Here is a 15,736-nt window from a genome sequence, read left to right as displayed (position 1 = left end):
GGCATTGTTGTCAGACTGGGGGAGGCTGCCTAGCCAAGGACAGGGCTTGCTTAGGGAAAAGCTTATCTGGGGGTATCCTGCCTGCTATTCCTAACATGGTTTTTCCCAATAAGAGCACCTCCAGGAACCAATAAATATTTGTCTGCTAAGAGACTAATCCTACGAGAAAGCACTGAAACATTTTTCCAAGCACACTGCAGGGGAAGCCAGGGTGTTATGACTACCACCTCCATCTTCTGAATAACTTATCTGAGCTGTTCAGCATCATTAGTTCATTTAATTAGGGTCTCAACTATGTCCTTGGACGAGGGTGACAGAACTGACCCTCATGGAACACCCAGTCTAGAGGGAAAGACTGAAAAGTAGGCAGTTATTACAACCAGCACGCTGGGTTCTACAATGGGAGGCAGTGCAGCATGGATCTTGGTGTCAAGTTCAAGTCTCACTTCTGCTACTCACCTATGTAATCAAGGGGAAGTCATATTACGCCTTAGATTCTCCACCTGTGAATCAGAGTTATTAACAGAATAATAGTTATTAGCTAACATTTATTAAGCACTTACCATGTACTGGGCCCTTCACATGTACAACAGTCCTATGAGATAGGTGCTATTCTTATTCCTGTTTTGCAGATGAGGAAACTGAGGTACAAAGGTTAAGTCATTTGCCTAAGTTTCACAGCCCTCTAAGTGATTGATTGAGCCAGGATTAAAATCCAGAAAGTCTAGCCTTAACGTTTGCATGTTTAATTACTATGTGATACTGCTTCAATAACTCAAGTAACCTTAACACAAAGTGAACGCTCAAAAATTGTTAACTATTATTATTGCCCTGATTAGGAGAAAGGGTATAGGGTCATGGAAGCAGAGCAGAAGGGCCTGGATTATAGAGGGGCAATCTGAGAAGTCTTTCTGTAGGAGATGACATCTAAGTCATGGTTCCTTCCAATAAATATGACTAAGTCAGGGACAAATTTGGATGAGGAGGGAGATAAGAAGAGTTTTCCCAGCAGACATCACCACAGAGAAAAGATAAGGGTACTGGATCTGGAATTCCAAATGGTGCCTTTAAGGCTGGAGGTGTGAAGGCGTGGAGGGAGCAAGAACTTAAAAGGTCCTGCAGGTCATGCTGAGTTAAGATTTTATCTGAAAGTTAGGATAGAGATGATTAGCTTCGTAATCTAGAAAGATCTCTGGTTGTAGTGCAGCTAGAGGTTTGCAGGGGGATGGATGTGAAATTCTGTCTCTTTGGGGGCAGTTAGAGCAGGCAGATAGTGTAGCTTGCAGGTTAGAGCACTGGATTTGGACCCTGAGCCTCCTTGGTTGACTTTCTTGGCCCTTGTCCTCCCTACTTCAGAGGACCTACAGCAAGGCACTTATCTCTTTCAGGCTTCCTTTCTCTATTTATTGAAAAAATGTATAAACTGCCAATCTTCCAGAACTGTTGTGAACTTAAATGTGATAGCGTAGGTAGAGAACCTGGAATGTGGGGTGTGCACAGTGAAGGGTAACTATTATTTATTTCTTTGGTTCCCCCAACACCCTGGGCAGTTTTTGGTAGGCAGGCTGCAGGTGTCATCCATCTCTTTATCCCCATAGAACTTGGTGCTCAATTATTTTCCCTTACTGGGCCCTGTTTGTTGTCATACACATACCTGCACCTAAGACTTTGCTCAGGCTGGCCCCTCCCGGCTGGAAGTGCCCTTCCCACCCTGTTGCCCATCTATGTCTACACGTCCCCCACCCAGTCCTCACTCCTACAGGCAGCCTTTCCTAATTACATCATTCCCCCTTACTCTGGAGCCTCGGTGATGTTTAAGCTCACTGTACCATGTGTAACGACCATTCTATGTCCTTGTTTCCACTCTGAGCTCCAGGAGAGCCTCTCCCCTTTTCTTCTTCACTCTTCTGAATTCCCACACAGCTGGGCACAGAGCAGTAATAACAAAATGGTTAAGAAGTCATGTTCTCAGGGCACCTGGCTGGCTCAGTCAGAAAAGCATGCAACTCTTGACCTTAGGATTGTGAGCTTGAGCCCCATATTGGATACAGAGATTTCTTTTTTTTTAAGATTTTATTTATTTATTCATGATAGACACACACACACAGAGAGAGAGAGAGAGAGAGAGAGAGAGGCAGAGACACAGGCAGAGGGAGAAGCAGGCATCATACAAAGAGCCTGACGTGGGACTCGATCTCGGGTCTCCAGGATCACGCCCTGGGCTGCAGGCGGCGCTAAACCGCTGCGCCACCGGGGCTGCCCGGATACAGAGATTTCTAAAAAAAAATTTTTAATTTAAAAAAGAACTTATGTTCTCAGACAAGGCCTAATTAAAATCCTGGTTCTGCTACTTTTACTGGACAAATCGCTTCCCCTGCCCACCTTTTTATTCATGTAATTTCTACGTCCAACATGGGGCTCAAACACATAAAGTCAAGATCAAGAGTTGCATGCTCCACTTTCTCAGCAAGCCAGGTACCTCTTAGTTTCCTTTTCTGTGCCTCAGTTTCTTCATCTCAGAACAAAGAATATATTAGTACCTACCTACTACGGTTTTAGGGAGGACTGAATGGGGTGATGTGTATGAAAGATCTCAGCACCTTGCTCAACAAATAGAAATTTGCATTAAATTATGATTAACCTTTCACTATTAAGTTAAAAGCAAAGCCTGTGTATGTTATGTGGAATATATCTCAATAAAGCTGTTAAACACAACAGAGCAGGCTACAAAATGTTACAAAATGTATGTTTCCAATTTTTTGCAAAATGCCAGAAGGACTATACTCACATGTTAACAGAAGTAACATCTGGATATTAATTTTCTTTTAAAATTTGCTACAATGAGTATATATTTCTTATGTTATAAGAACAAAGGCTTTCAGGGGCACCTGATTGACACAGTCAGTTAATAGCTGGACTTGGTTTAAGCTCACGTGGTGATCCCATGGTCATGAGATCGAGTCTCTACATCAGGCTCCCCTCACACAGCGTGGAGCTTGCTTGAGATTTTTTCTCCCTGTCCATCTGCCCCACCAGCTCCTGCTCTTTCTCTCTAAAAGAAATTTTTAAAAACAAAACAAAACAACAACAAAACAAACAAAGGCTTTCACCAAAAAAGCAGATTAGCACTTCTGTTGCTGGTATTCTTCCCATGAGAGTGGAAACCCCATGAGGACAGGGAACCCACTTTGCCTGGCGCAGAAGGGCCCTGAACAAATATTGACACAAAGGTCACTGGACGAGGAGCTTCTCCGGCACCCGCGCCTGCAGTACCGCTCTCTCCCTGTGGGTGGCAGGCTCCGCATGTGCGGGCACCGCCCACGGGTCTGCACCCGCAGGATCAGAGCCTGCGACCTTCAACTTGGCTGTCGGGTCTCGGGATCCTTGAAGGAAGGGAGGAGGTGGAACTTGCGAGAGGGATAAAAGAAGCCTGGCCCTTGCCTCGGGGCTCTTTTTTTCTTTCTTTCTTTTTAAGATTTTATTTATGAGAGGCAGAGACATAGAGGGAGAGGTAGGCTCCTCGAAGGGAGCGTAACGTGGGTCTCAATTTGGGGACCGGGATCACGCCCTGACCCAAAGGCAGACGCTCAAACGCTGAGCCACCCAGGCGTCCCTCCCTCGGGGCTCCTTCTTAAGGCCTTGCCTCTGAAATTTTTCCTGTGAAAATCTTCACTTCCTAGAGAATGTTCCCCAGCTCTTCCAACTCGCGCCTTAGTGGATGGCAGACAGGAGAGACTGAAAAGCCCCCTGGGGCCGGGGGGCGGGGTGGGCGGGAAAGAGAGATCGAGATCATTCTGAAAATCTTCATCTTTGGGGCACCTATATGGCTCGGTGGTTGAGCGTCTGCGTTGGGCTCGGCGTGTGATCCTTGGGTCCTGGGATCAAGTCCCAAACTGGGCTCCCTGTGAGGAGCCTGCTTCTCCCTCTACCTGTTTCTGCCTCTCTCTGTGTGTCTCTCGTGAATAAATAAATAAAAATTTTTAAAAAGAAAGAAAAATCTTCATCTCTGTAACTCATAACTCACAGGGCGCTGCGCTTGGCATTGACTATCCCCACCCAGTAGCTCTTTGATCTTAGGAGGGAGGTGTGTTAGCATCCCCCTCTTGCTAGGCTACTGTGGTTTAGAGAGGTAGTGATCGCTTAGAGAGACAGACCTCAGCTGTGTTTGATTCCAAATCCCTTCCCTTGATCGATGCCTATGTGTCAGGCTGAGATTACCCTTGGTGGGGGCATGTGTGCATCTAACTCACCATTAAATTATTAATAGTAATCGCATCTATTTAGCCTATCCTTACTGTAGGGTTGGCACTCGACATATACTATCTCATTTAATTCTTCCAGCAACCCATGAAGAAGTACTGTTACCGCCATGTTACAGATGAGGAAACTGGACCTCAGAGAAGCAAAAATGGACACAAGTAGAGACAAGTTGACTGAGGCAAGATTCAAAGACACAGCTGACCCCACTCTGCATTCAACCAGTACATGCTCTTTTTTTTTTTTTTTTTTAAGTAGACTCTAGTCCAATGTGGGGCTTGAACTCATGACCCTGAGATCAAAAGTCACATGCTCCAGGGTGCCTGAGGGGCTCAGTTCCTTAAGCATCTGTCTTTGGCTCAGGTCATGATCCTGGGGTCCTGGGGTCCTGGAACTGAGTCCCAGGTCAGGCTTCCTGCTCAATAGGGAGCCTCCTTCTCCCTCTGCTCATGCTCTTGTTCTCTCTCTCTCAAATGAATACATTTTTTAAAAAGTTTTTAAAAACTAAGTGTATTTTTAAGTTTTTAAATTTTTATTATTATGTTTTAAGATTTTATTTACTCATTCATGAGAGGCACAGAGAGACAGGCAGAGACATGGGCAGAAGGAAAAGCAGGCTTCCTTTGGGAAGTCCTATGCAGGATTGATCCCAGGACCCCAAGATCATGACCTGAGCCAAAGGCAGACCTTAACCACTGACCCACCCAGGTGCCCCAAATAAATGTTGTTTTTTTTTTTTAAAGAGTCACATGCCCACTGAGTGAGCCAGCTAAGCGCCCCCAGTATATGTTTTTTTCTTAACTATTTAAGTATTGGAGTATTGACTAGGTAATACATCTCTATGGTTCAAATTACCAAAAAATAAAAATTAAAGAAGGAAAAGTCACCTCCTATCCCTGTCCCCCAGCCACACCGTTTCATTGCAAAGAAAGCCACCATACTAGAGACTTAAAATAAATCTTCTAGAGATATTCTGTGCATAGACGAGCACTTGTTTTACTGCCTTTTATACAGTCACCACTGATTTTCTAAAACACAGGAAGGACTGAGTCTTCTTTAGAACTGAGTGTGAAGGGATACCTGGGTAGCTCAGCGGTTGTGTCTGCCTTTGGCTCTGGGCATGATCCCGAGATCCAGAATTGAGTCCCACATTGGGCTCCTTGCAGGGATCCTGCTTCTCCCCCTGTCTGTGTCTCTGCTTCTCTCTGTGTCTCTCATGAATAATAAATAAAATCTTTTAAAAAATGTCTTGGGCACCTGGGTGGCTCAGTGGTTGAGCATCTGCCTTTGGCTCAGGTCGTGATCTTGGGGTCCTGGGATCAATCCTGCATCAGGCTTCCCACAGGGAGCCTGCTTCTCCTTCTGCCCATGTCTCTGCCTCTCTGTGCCTCTCATGAATAAGTAAATAAAATCTTTTTTTTTTTTTTTAAGAAATGTCTCTTTCATCCTCTCCATTCCCCCTTTAGTTATGGGCACTGTTCACTCTCCCCTGGACTATTACAGTCGTCTCCAGACTGATCTCTCTCCTTGTAGCTCACTGCCCTCTGTCTATTCTCCATATAGCAGCCAGGGTGTCCCTTCTGAAGCCCAGCTCTGACCATATGACCACTTCCACTTTGCACCCCTTCAATGGGTTTCTGTTCCCCTAAGATAAAACCCTTATTCTGACCTCCACCATCCTGAAAGCTACAATCACTGCTTATCCCCACTATTTTTACTAAGGACACTCATTCGTCCTCTGAGCTAGCCTTCTTTCTGTTTCTCTCTGTTTTTATTTCCAACTTCAGGGGTTTTAGTCATGCTGTTCCCTCTGTTAGGAGTGCTCTTTCCACCACTTATCTCCCTAATGTCTTAATACCCTGGGAGCTCCATGAGAGCAGGGACCCTTGTCTGCCTTGCTTACTTCTATATCCCCAACACCATACACAGTGCTTAATATTTTTTAAATTTTTATTTATTTATTCATGAGAGACACAGATAGAGAGAGAGGCAGAGACACAGACAGAGGAGAAGCAGGCTCCATGCAGGGAGCGCGATGCGGGACTCGATCCCGGGATTCCAGAATCATGCCCTGGGCCAAAAGCAGGGGCCAAACCCCTGAGCCACCTGGGGATCCCCTGCTTAATATTTTTTAAACAAGGTGATTGTGCATCTTTATTTTTTTAAGCTTTTATTTATTTATTCATGAGAGACACAGAGAGAGAGAGGCAGAGACACAAGGAGAGGGAGAAGCACCCCCATGGGGAGTGTAATGTCGAACTCTATTCCAGGACCCTGGGATCATGACCTGAGCCAAAGGCAGACATTCAACCACTGAGCCACCAAGGCATCCCAGCTTCCTTATTAAAAAAATAATAATAATAAAAATAAAAAAATATATATATATGTATGTATTTATTTGAGAGAGAGAGAGAAAACATAAGCATGGGAGGGGCAGAGGGAGAAACAGACTCACTACTGAGTGAGGAGCCCCATGCGGAGCTCCATTCCAGGACCCTGAGATCATGACCCTGAGCTGAAATCAAGAGTCAGACATTCAATCAACTGAGCCACCCAGGCACCCCAAAATTCTACTTCTTTAAATTTTGACACAACTTTTAGAGTCTACCATGCAATATAATGTCATATCTTCTGTTTTCATCTGATAGCATTATGCACTCTAACTCTACTGCTATAGCCCAAACTCCACTCAGGAAATCACCATACCCCTAGGTCTGCATTTCCCATGATGGGCAGCACAGTAACAAATATTAATCATTCTTAAAAAATTTATTTTATTTATTTTTTGAAGATTTTATCTATTTGTTTGACAGAGAGAGCACAAGTAGGCAGAATGGCAGGCACAGGAGAGAAGGAGAAGCAGGCCCTCTCCAAGCAGAGAACTCAATGTGGAGCTCGATCCCAGGACCTCATGACCTGAGCCGAATGCAAATGTTCAATTGACTGAGCCACCCAGGCGCCCCTAAATTTTTTTTTTTACCTTGAAAATTTTTATTATTATTTTGCTGTTGTTCTAATGACAAAAGAAAATATGCCTGTCGTAAAAATTTCAGACAGAAATAAATCAGAAGGTAAAAGTCCCCAGTGGGTCCTCCCTATAGATCTATTGTTTGATTTAAATGGCACTTAGGGATCCCTGGGTGGCGCAGCGGTTTGGCGCCTGCCTTTGGCCCAGGGCGCGATCCTGGAGACCCGGGATCGAATCCCACATCGGGCTCCCCGTGCATGGAGCCTGCTTCTCCCTCTGCCTGTGTCTCTGCGCCTCTCTCTCTCTCTCATTCTGTGACTATCATAAAAATAAATAAATAAATAAATAAACCTTACCTGTGATGAAGACCACTCTCACACTTCAGTCAGACTCTAGGTCTCCATTCAACTTTGCGAACGTCAAATGAACTTGAACCCTGATGTGAAGTGGTGAAATTGAAACACTTAATGAAATTCCCGGTCAAACTGAACCCAAGTTTGAATCTTGCCTTCATCACTAAATGTGTCACACTCCAGCAGTTTGGCTTTCTGTTCCTGGAAGAAGCCAATCTTGTTCTCACCTGAGGGCCTTTGCAGTTACTGGGCCCTCTGCCTGGAACCCTCTTCCTCCACCTGTCACGTGGTGTGCCTCCCCTTAAATATCAGCCTTCCAGGAGAGATCTTACCTGGTCACTTTCTCAAAAGGAAGCCCCCTGTCTTTATCACAAGTATCATGTATTTATTTTTTTAAGACTTTTATTTATTCATGAGAGAAAGAGAGAGAGGCAGAGACATAGGCAAAGGGATAAGCAGGTTCCCTGCAGAGCAGGGAGCCCAGTGCAGGACCCCAGGATCAATCTGAGGACCCCAGAATCACAATCTGAGCTGAAGGCAGCTGCTTAACCAACTGAGGCACCCAGGCCCCACAAGTATTTTTTAAATAAAATTTTTTAAAGTTTATTTATTAAATAACCTCTACTCTCAACATGAGGCTCAAACTCACGATCCCGAGATCAAGAGCCACATGCTTCTCTGACTAGGCCAACCAGGCACCACGAAAGTATTTTTTTTTAAAGATTTATTTACAGGGCAGCCCGGGTGGCTCAGCGGTTTAGCGCCATCTTCAGCCCAGGACCTGATCCTGGAGACCCGGGATCGAGTCCCACGTCGGGCTCCCTGCATGGAGGAGAGAAGAGAGGGGACAAAGGCAGAGGGAGAGAGTTCCCAGCAGACTCTGCTGAGTGCGGAGCCTGACACAGGGGTTGATCTCACGACTCTGAGATCATGACTTGAGCCGAAAGTCAAGAGTTGGAGGCTCAACCAACTGTGCTACCCACGTGTCCCAAGCATCATTTTTTCAGTAGCACAAGTCATAACCTGTTTTTTGTTTTATTTTCTAGTTTGGTTTGTTCTTCGTGTAGGTTTTTTTTTTTTTTTTTTTTTTTTTTTTTTAAGATTCTATTTATTTGGCGATCCCTGGGTGGCTCAGTGGTTTAGGCGTGATCCTGGAGTCCTGGGATCGGGTCCCACGTCGGGCTCCCTGCATGGAGCCTGCTTCTCCCTCTGCCTGTGTCTCTGCCTCTGTGTGTGTGTGTGTCTCTCATGAATAAATAAATAGGATCTTTAAAAAAGAAAGATTCTATTTATTTGACACACAGAGAAAGAAAGAGCACACAAGCAGGGGGGGCAGGGAGGACAGAGGGAAAGGGAAAAATAGGTTCCCCGCTGAGCATGGAGCCCCCCCTATGTGGGGCTGGATGCCTGGTCCTCAAGATCACAACCAGAGCTGAAGGCAGAGGCTCAACTGACTGAGCCACCTAGGCTCCCCTAGAGTGTAGGTTCTATGAAGGAATTTGATTTGTCTTTTGTTGCTGTATCCCCAACACTTTGCACTGTTCCTGGGCCTGAATGCTAACATCCAACATTTTCTGTGGTCCTACTGTGTGCTAAGTACTCTTCTAAGTATTTCATAGAAAAATTCATTTTATTCTTAAAAAGCAAAACCTAAAAAAAGCCAACCAAAAAAAAAAAAAAAAAAAAAAAAAGCCCACCAAAACAAAAACAAAAAACAAACCTCATTGGAGATTGTAGGTATTATTACTAGCCTCCTTTGCCAGAGAGGAAACTGAAGCATTGGAAGGTCAAGTAACAGATGTCAAAGAACAGGTACCTAGAAAGTGGCCAAGGGCAGATTTAAATCCGGGTTAGCCAGGGCCAGAATCCTACTACCCATTTCAAGATAAGTTATCAATGGGGACCATGAGGGTTATTCCAACTGGGAAGAGATCCTGCAATTGCTCTGTAATAGGGTAGATCTAAGGAGCAGGTGTTCTCTGGGAACCCTTTACAAAGGAATTCTCTTCCACTTATTCAGATGTCACCATTTGCTGCTGGGTGCTAAGAACTCTAGATAGAAGGCCTTAGTTCAAACAAACAAAGGCTTAGCATTGACAATGGAGGTGAAAACAGCATCCAGATTAGAGGATGATCAGCTTCCACCCACCATTAGGCTGATAAGAGAGGCCTCTAACGTCCTGGGAGACCACACCTCCCAGCCAGCCCGAATTCTCTTCCACGCCCATTTTCTTCACCCAAAATGTAATGAAGCAGATGCTTCTATCTAAGAAAGCTTTGGAAAACAGTCACTTCCTCTGCAAAGTCTTTCTGACACCTCAGGCTGAGTCAGGCATCTCTTCCACCTTTCCTCAGGCCCCTGGCTTCATCATTCCATTAGGTTGTACCTTCCATTCCCGGTTCCCCTGACTGTGATCTCCCTAAGGGCAGAGACCAGCTTCTTCATTGTTGTATCTCTTCCCCCTCTTCTTGCCCTGTTCACTCCTGCTCATTCTTCAGATTTCATCTTAAAGGCCACCTCCTCCAAGAAGCCTTCTCTGGCAACCCTCACAATCTGTATAGAAAACTTACCTGTGCTCTCATGTCTTCAACCAAGCATTGAATATTTCCCAAGGGCCTACTCTGTGCCAGGATCCAGAAGTGAACCAGACATAGTCTCTATCCCTTAACCCCTCCCTCACACTCTAAGACTCTTGGCCACCACTGATAAAAGTTTAGGGCCTGTATTCTGATTCCTTTGTTAACACAGTGTCCTGGGGATAAATTAGGCTCTTCGATTAAGTCTAAATTCTTGCCCCAGTTTGAATGCCCTACTTACTGGAAGCCTTTATTTCCCTTCCCCAAACCTCGTTTTCCCCAGCCTCTAGAAAGAGGATAATAATGCCTGCAGCCCAGAGTAGTTGTGAGAAATAAATAGACTTGGAAGTGTTTTACAAACTGTAAAGTGCTATGCCAATATTAGACATTACTGGCTGGAGAGAGATGAAATAGAAATCAGTTAATAATTAAGAACCATACCACCCCTTTCCTTTAAAAAAAAAAACAAAATATTATTCTGTAGTAGGAGCTTTTATGCAACCTGCTCAAATGAGTGGTTGGTAAGTTTATTGAAAAAGTCCACTGAAACAGGAAATGATAAAAATAATACTTACAACCCTTAAATATCCTATTTTAATGTAAAAACCTATTGCTATATATTCATTCACCAGTCTTTTGATGTTGGGCCAAAGCCTTGTCTTTGAGGCTGATCTGAGCCAGCTGGTTGGAGTTTCCCCACATGCTTCTTACAGGAACCACTCCCCTGAGCTTCTTAAAAGTTGATGTAGATCTGAAGGCCCTGGTTGTCCAGATTTTTAGAATTCCACCTCTATCCCCATCCAAAAGTCTTTCGTTGTCTAAACCACACCTAACCCAATTAACTCCCCCCACAGTCAGTGGCTTATGACAAAAGTTTATTTTTTGCTCATACTGTGTGACCATAGTGGGTCAAGCTGGGGCTTTCCTTCTTTCTTTCTTATTGATTTTGTTTTTTAGAGAAGTTTTAGATTCACAACAATGATTAGCCAAAGATACAGAGATTTCTCATACACTCCCTGCCCCACTCCATGGATAGCCGTTCCCACTATCAACATCCTCCACCAGAGAAGTACCTTTGTTAGAATTGATGAACCCACACTGACACATCAAGATCACCCAAAGTCCATAGTTTACATTAGGCTTCATTCTCAACACAGTGCATTCTATGGGTTTGGACAATTATGTAATGACCTGTACCAACCAACTTTGAAAGAATCTTTCCAGAACATTCAACTGTGTTTATAGAAACATCAGTTTTCTTTTCCAACTTCCATGTTATCAATTTGTCGCATACAATTACATGATTTAATTACAAGAGTAATTGATGGAAGAACCAATCCAGCTGACTCTTGGTAAGCACACAGCCACATCATTAAGTCAGCAAGAGGAGTTAGTTACTGGTCATACTAGAAATGAGTCCTCCAGCTGCTGTGGGCATGGCATCGTTCCGGATTTTACAGTAGGCAAGATGAGTGTTGGTTAATCCGGTGAGCCAGCTTCAGTGAGTTCTTAATCCAGTGAGTTAGTTAATCCAGAAAGCTTCTACTATACCACTGCGTATAACAAAAAGTCATTCTCTGAGTAATTTGCAAGACTAAAGCAGATTCTGTCCTTCCTTCTTATATTTTATATTTTTTAGGGTTTTTTTTTTTTTTGCACCTTTAAAATTGGTGAAAGGTTTTTTTTTTTTTCAGTTAATTAATATACGGTCACATATGCCAAGTGCTAGATGAATATACTAGACTTCAAATTCTTTGAATTGAGCCTATTGTAATAGGATAGGCTGGACGTGACATAACATGCCTAAGTGGGATAATGACAGTGGAGAAATCCTGGTATTAGGCAGTGGTTCTCAAAGTGCACTCCAGGACCCGCAGCAGCAATATCACTTGGGAACTTGTTAGAAATGTAAATTCTCAAGCTCCACCCCCGACCTGCTGCATCAGAAATTTAGGGGTGTGGCCCAGCAATCTGTGTTTGAACAAGCCCTCCAGGGGATTGGGGTGCTCCCTTAAATGAACAGATGTTTCACATCCCAGGTTTATCACTTAGGGGCTGTGTCAGACAAGTCATTGTATTCTCTGAGTCTATTTCCTCTCTGGAAAATAAGAATGGTAACAAACCTTCCTTACAAGGAGATTGCGAAGATTAAATGAGATAATGCCTGTAAAATGCATAGTACAGTGCCTGACCCACGGCAGGGAAGAGTTGATATTATTATCAGAGACTCACAAGTGGTGGCTCTAATTAGGGCTAAAAACATGTGAGAGAAATGGGAAAAGATGTGAGATGTTTTAAAATATTTCTGAGCACCTACACAATAGCATGCACTTTGACCTCATTATGACCCTTTGCCTTCCTAACAAATGTGTTGAACTAGGTACAATTATACTCTCCCCACTACCCAGATGCAGAGACTGAGGCTTGATGAGGCTGAATGACAGCTAAGAAGATCTGAAAGCTGACCAATTCCATGTGTCCCATGTGTCCCAATCCATCCTCTGCCCCAAACAAATGTAGGCAGATTGGCGGCTCCCAGGGCTGGCCCTGCCCCCACCCCCAACCTGTCTTCCAGAGTCTGGCTGTTCTCCCAACTCCCTTGCCTCATGTGGGAGAAGACTTGAATTTCCTGCAGAAGTCATGGCAGGATTGTTTTCTAGGTGCTCCAGAAGTCAGGCCTTTCAACTAATCCCTGCTGCACCAGGATTTCCTAGTTCTATACCCTGGCCATTTCTGCTGCTTTGGACCCTCCCCCAGCTTCAGCCAACACTAGCATGATTCAGTTTCGGACCTCCGACCAGAACTAATAATGCATCAAATCATTAGTTCATCAGATATTCCACCTGTGATGTGCCAGGCAATGTACAGAGAAGAGCAAAACAGACATGGACCCTACTGCAGAAAACCTGAATATTCAAATAAACGACACACAGAAGCAGATAAATACCGTACAGTAGGGTCAGTGCAGACATGGAAATACAACCTGGCTCCACGAGAGCCCAGAAGAGGCACTTGATCCAGTTCAGGAGTGGGAGAGGAAACCTGGAAGGCTTCCTGGAGGAGGTGACCTCTAAGTTGATTGAAAGGTGTCCATCTTAGCGTTTCATCAATTTCTCATTTTGTAGCTGGAGAAATGAGTCCAGAGAGAATGATTTGGCTCATTCATTCATTAAGCAAGCAAATATTTCCCCAGTGTCTACATTTCCCCAGTATGGGGCCCTGAGCCTGAAGATACAGAGGAAATGAGGAAAACAGCCCTGCTTAGAGGCGGAAAAGGTATAGAGAGAGGCCCTCAAATACCCAGGGGACCTCATCAATTAAAGCCCATTAGCGTCTTTGGGGCGGGGGTCTTGTACTCTTGTGGTTTATTTTTATTCGATCATTTAAGGGTCAGGTTATTGCAGTACACTTTACGTAGAGTCAAATTCTCCCTTTTCAGATGTAGAGCTCTGTGACTTTTGACAAATATCCACAGAGCTGTGACCACTGTCGTGATAAAGAAAGAGAACCTCGGGGATCCCTGGGTGGCTCCGCAGTTTGGCGCCTGCCTTTGGCCCAGGACGTGACCCTGGAGTCCCGGGATCGAGTCCCACGTCGGGCTCCCTGTATGGAGCCTGCTTCTCCCTCTGCCTGTGTCTCTGCCTCTCTCTGTCTCTCTCAAAATGAATAAATAAATAAAATCTAAAAAAAAAAAAAGAAGAAAGAAAGAAAGAAAGAAGAAAGAAAGAAAGAAAGAAAGAAAGAAAGAAAGAAAGAAAGAAAGAAAGAAGAAAGAAAGAAAGAAGAAAGAAAGAAGAGAAAAAGAAAGAAAGAGAACATCTTCCGCGGCTCATCGCCCCCACCCCACCCCCGGGTCCAAGCTTACCTCCCGATTCACCGCGGAACCTGGGCGGGTCCTCCCCTCCCTGACCCTCAGTTTCACCACCTGTAAAATAGGGACCATCAGGTCTTTCTTACGGGGATGATGTGCGGATGCCGGGCACACAGTAAGCGCTCAATAAACAGTCGTTGTTACTGGGATGTCCCTCTCCCTCTTCCCGGTTCTAGCTCTTTCCAGCTCTCCCTCGCCCTCTGGGTCTCTCTGTCTCTGTCTCTAAAACACACGCACGCGCGCGCACACACACACACACACACACACACACACAAAGACATTTTTTGAAGCCTCTTGTTTCTCCGAGAGGTTTTATTTATAGGCCGCGCCTCATTGTGAATGTGAAAAGGAGAAAGCCCAGGCCCTCCGTAGACCTTTCATGTGTAAATCAGCCCGGGCCCGGAGCACCGGGGTCACCGGGAGGAGGATTTCACTCTTAATTACTCCTGGAGAAAGCGGGCGGGAGCGGGGCCGGCGCAGACTCCACCCTCGGCCAGGGAGGCCCGGCCTGGGCCCCTCGCTCCGCGGGCTGGGGAGCGGCGGCTCTCCGCGGGCCCCGGGTCCCGGGTCGGCCCGGGGCGCGCGCGTCCTGGCCTGGCCTTGATTTCGGCTGCGCTCGGGCCAGGGAGGAGGCGCAGGTGCCTCCGGGGAGCAGGGCCCCAAGGGGGTTTCTTTGACGCCAAGACGTTTGGACGTGGAAAGAGGGCAAACAGCTTTGGCAGAGTGGGAGGTAGGGAGCGATGGTCTGCGAAAGGCCCAGGGGAGGCCTTACATTAAAAAAAAAAAAAAAAAAGATTCCCCCCTCCAAGGTCTTTTATTCCTTCTTTCTTTTCCTGTGTAAAAATAACATGCTCTAGAAAAAAAAAAAAAAGTAGGGAGGTATTCTCACGGGGCCCTGAACGTTGTTTACCTCGGGGAATGAATTCGGAGACAAGGAGAGGGACATTATTAACACTTTTTGTAACTCATTTCTTTTTGACTTGTTACAATGACTGTGTGTTGTCTTTCATAATTAAAAGAGATATACTTTTCATAATATCTGCGATACGGTTTTCTGAGGAGTAAAGAAATTCATAGTGTAAAACGTTGAGAAAATAAAGTATAAAAACCATCCACGATCCCCTCCAAAGAAAGTCACTTTTAATATTTAAGTAAAAGGCCTTTGATGATTTATTTCTACGCCAAGCTTTTCGGGTTTACTTCTGTGTGTTTGTTTTGCGCACTTGCACTGCGCACTTTTGGCACAACCTTAACACGTTGAGGTTTTTTTCCCCATTTGTCTTTTCATGTGTCTTCTATGTATTTATGTTAATGCATGGCAGTATCTTGAAATTTAAAAATACACAAACCCTTGGATCCCCAACAGTTCCACATCTATTCTACAGATGTGCTCACGGGGTGGGAAAAGGTAAATAATATAAGCAAATACGTTCATTGTAGCAGTGTTTATAAAAGCGTAAGCTAGCAATAATATTGATGCTCACCAGCAACCTCGATGATCATCAGTAGGGGCTTAATTAAAGAAATTATCATGTGCCGTTACAGTAGAATGTTTTGTAGGCATTATAAGAGAATATCACACATGTCAAGATACCCCAAAATTTATGCTGCCTTGAATAACAAAGCAAGTTTCAGAATAATTTATATTGTGTGAATCTCTCCCTCTCCATATATATATATATATATATGATTATACCTAAATGTATATGC

At 44.6% G+C, this 15,736-nt stretch overlaps 1 long non-coding RNA gene across 1 annotated transcript; it reads right to left on the bottom strand.

Annotated features, from left to right (window-relative positions):
- Positions 1–461: 461 nt before the first annotated feature.
- Positions 462–14,280, bottom strand: LOC111092565. Its single transcript, XR_005379273.1, has 3 exons — positions 14,021–14,280; positions 7,582–7,661; positions 462–503 (listed from the first exon to the last, which is right to left on the bottom strand). It is a non-coding gene; the product is annotated as an uncharacterized LOC111092565 (long non-coding RNA).
- Positions 14,281–15,736: the final 1,456 nt, after the last annotated feature.

This window comes from Canis lupus, chromosome 26 (genome assembly GCF_011100685.1).
Source record: "Canis lupus familiaris isolate Mischka breed German Shepherd chromosome 26, alternate assembly UU_Cfam_GSD_1.0, whole genome shotgun sequence".
NCBI lineage: Eukaryota > Metazoa > Chordata > Mammalia > Carnivora > Canidae > Canis > Canis lupus.
Note: the sequence above shows the minus strand (reverse complement) of the source record. Positions and strands in the feature narration are given on the sequence as shown.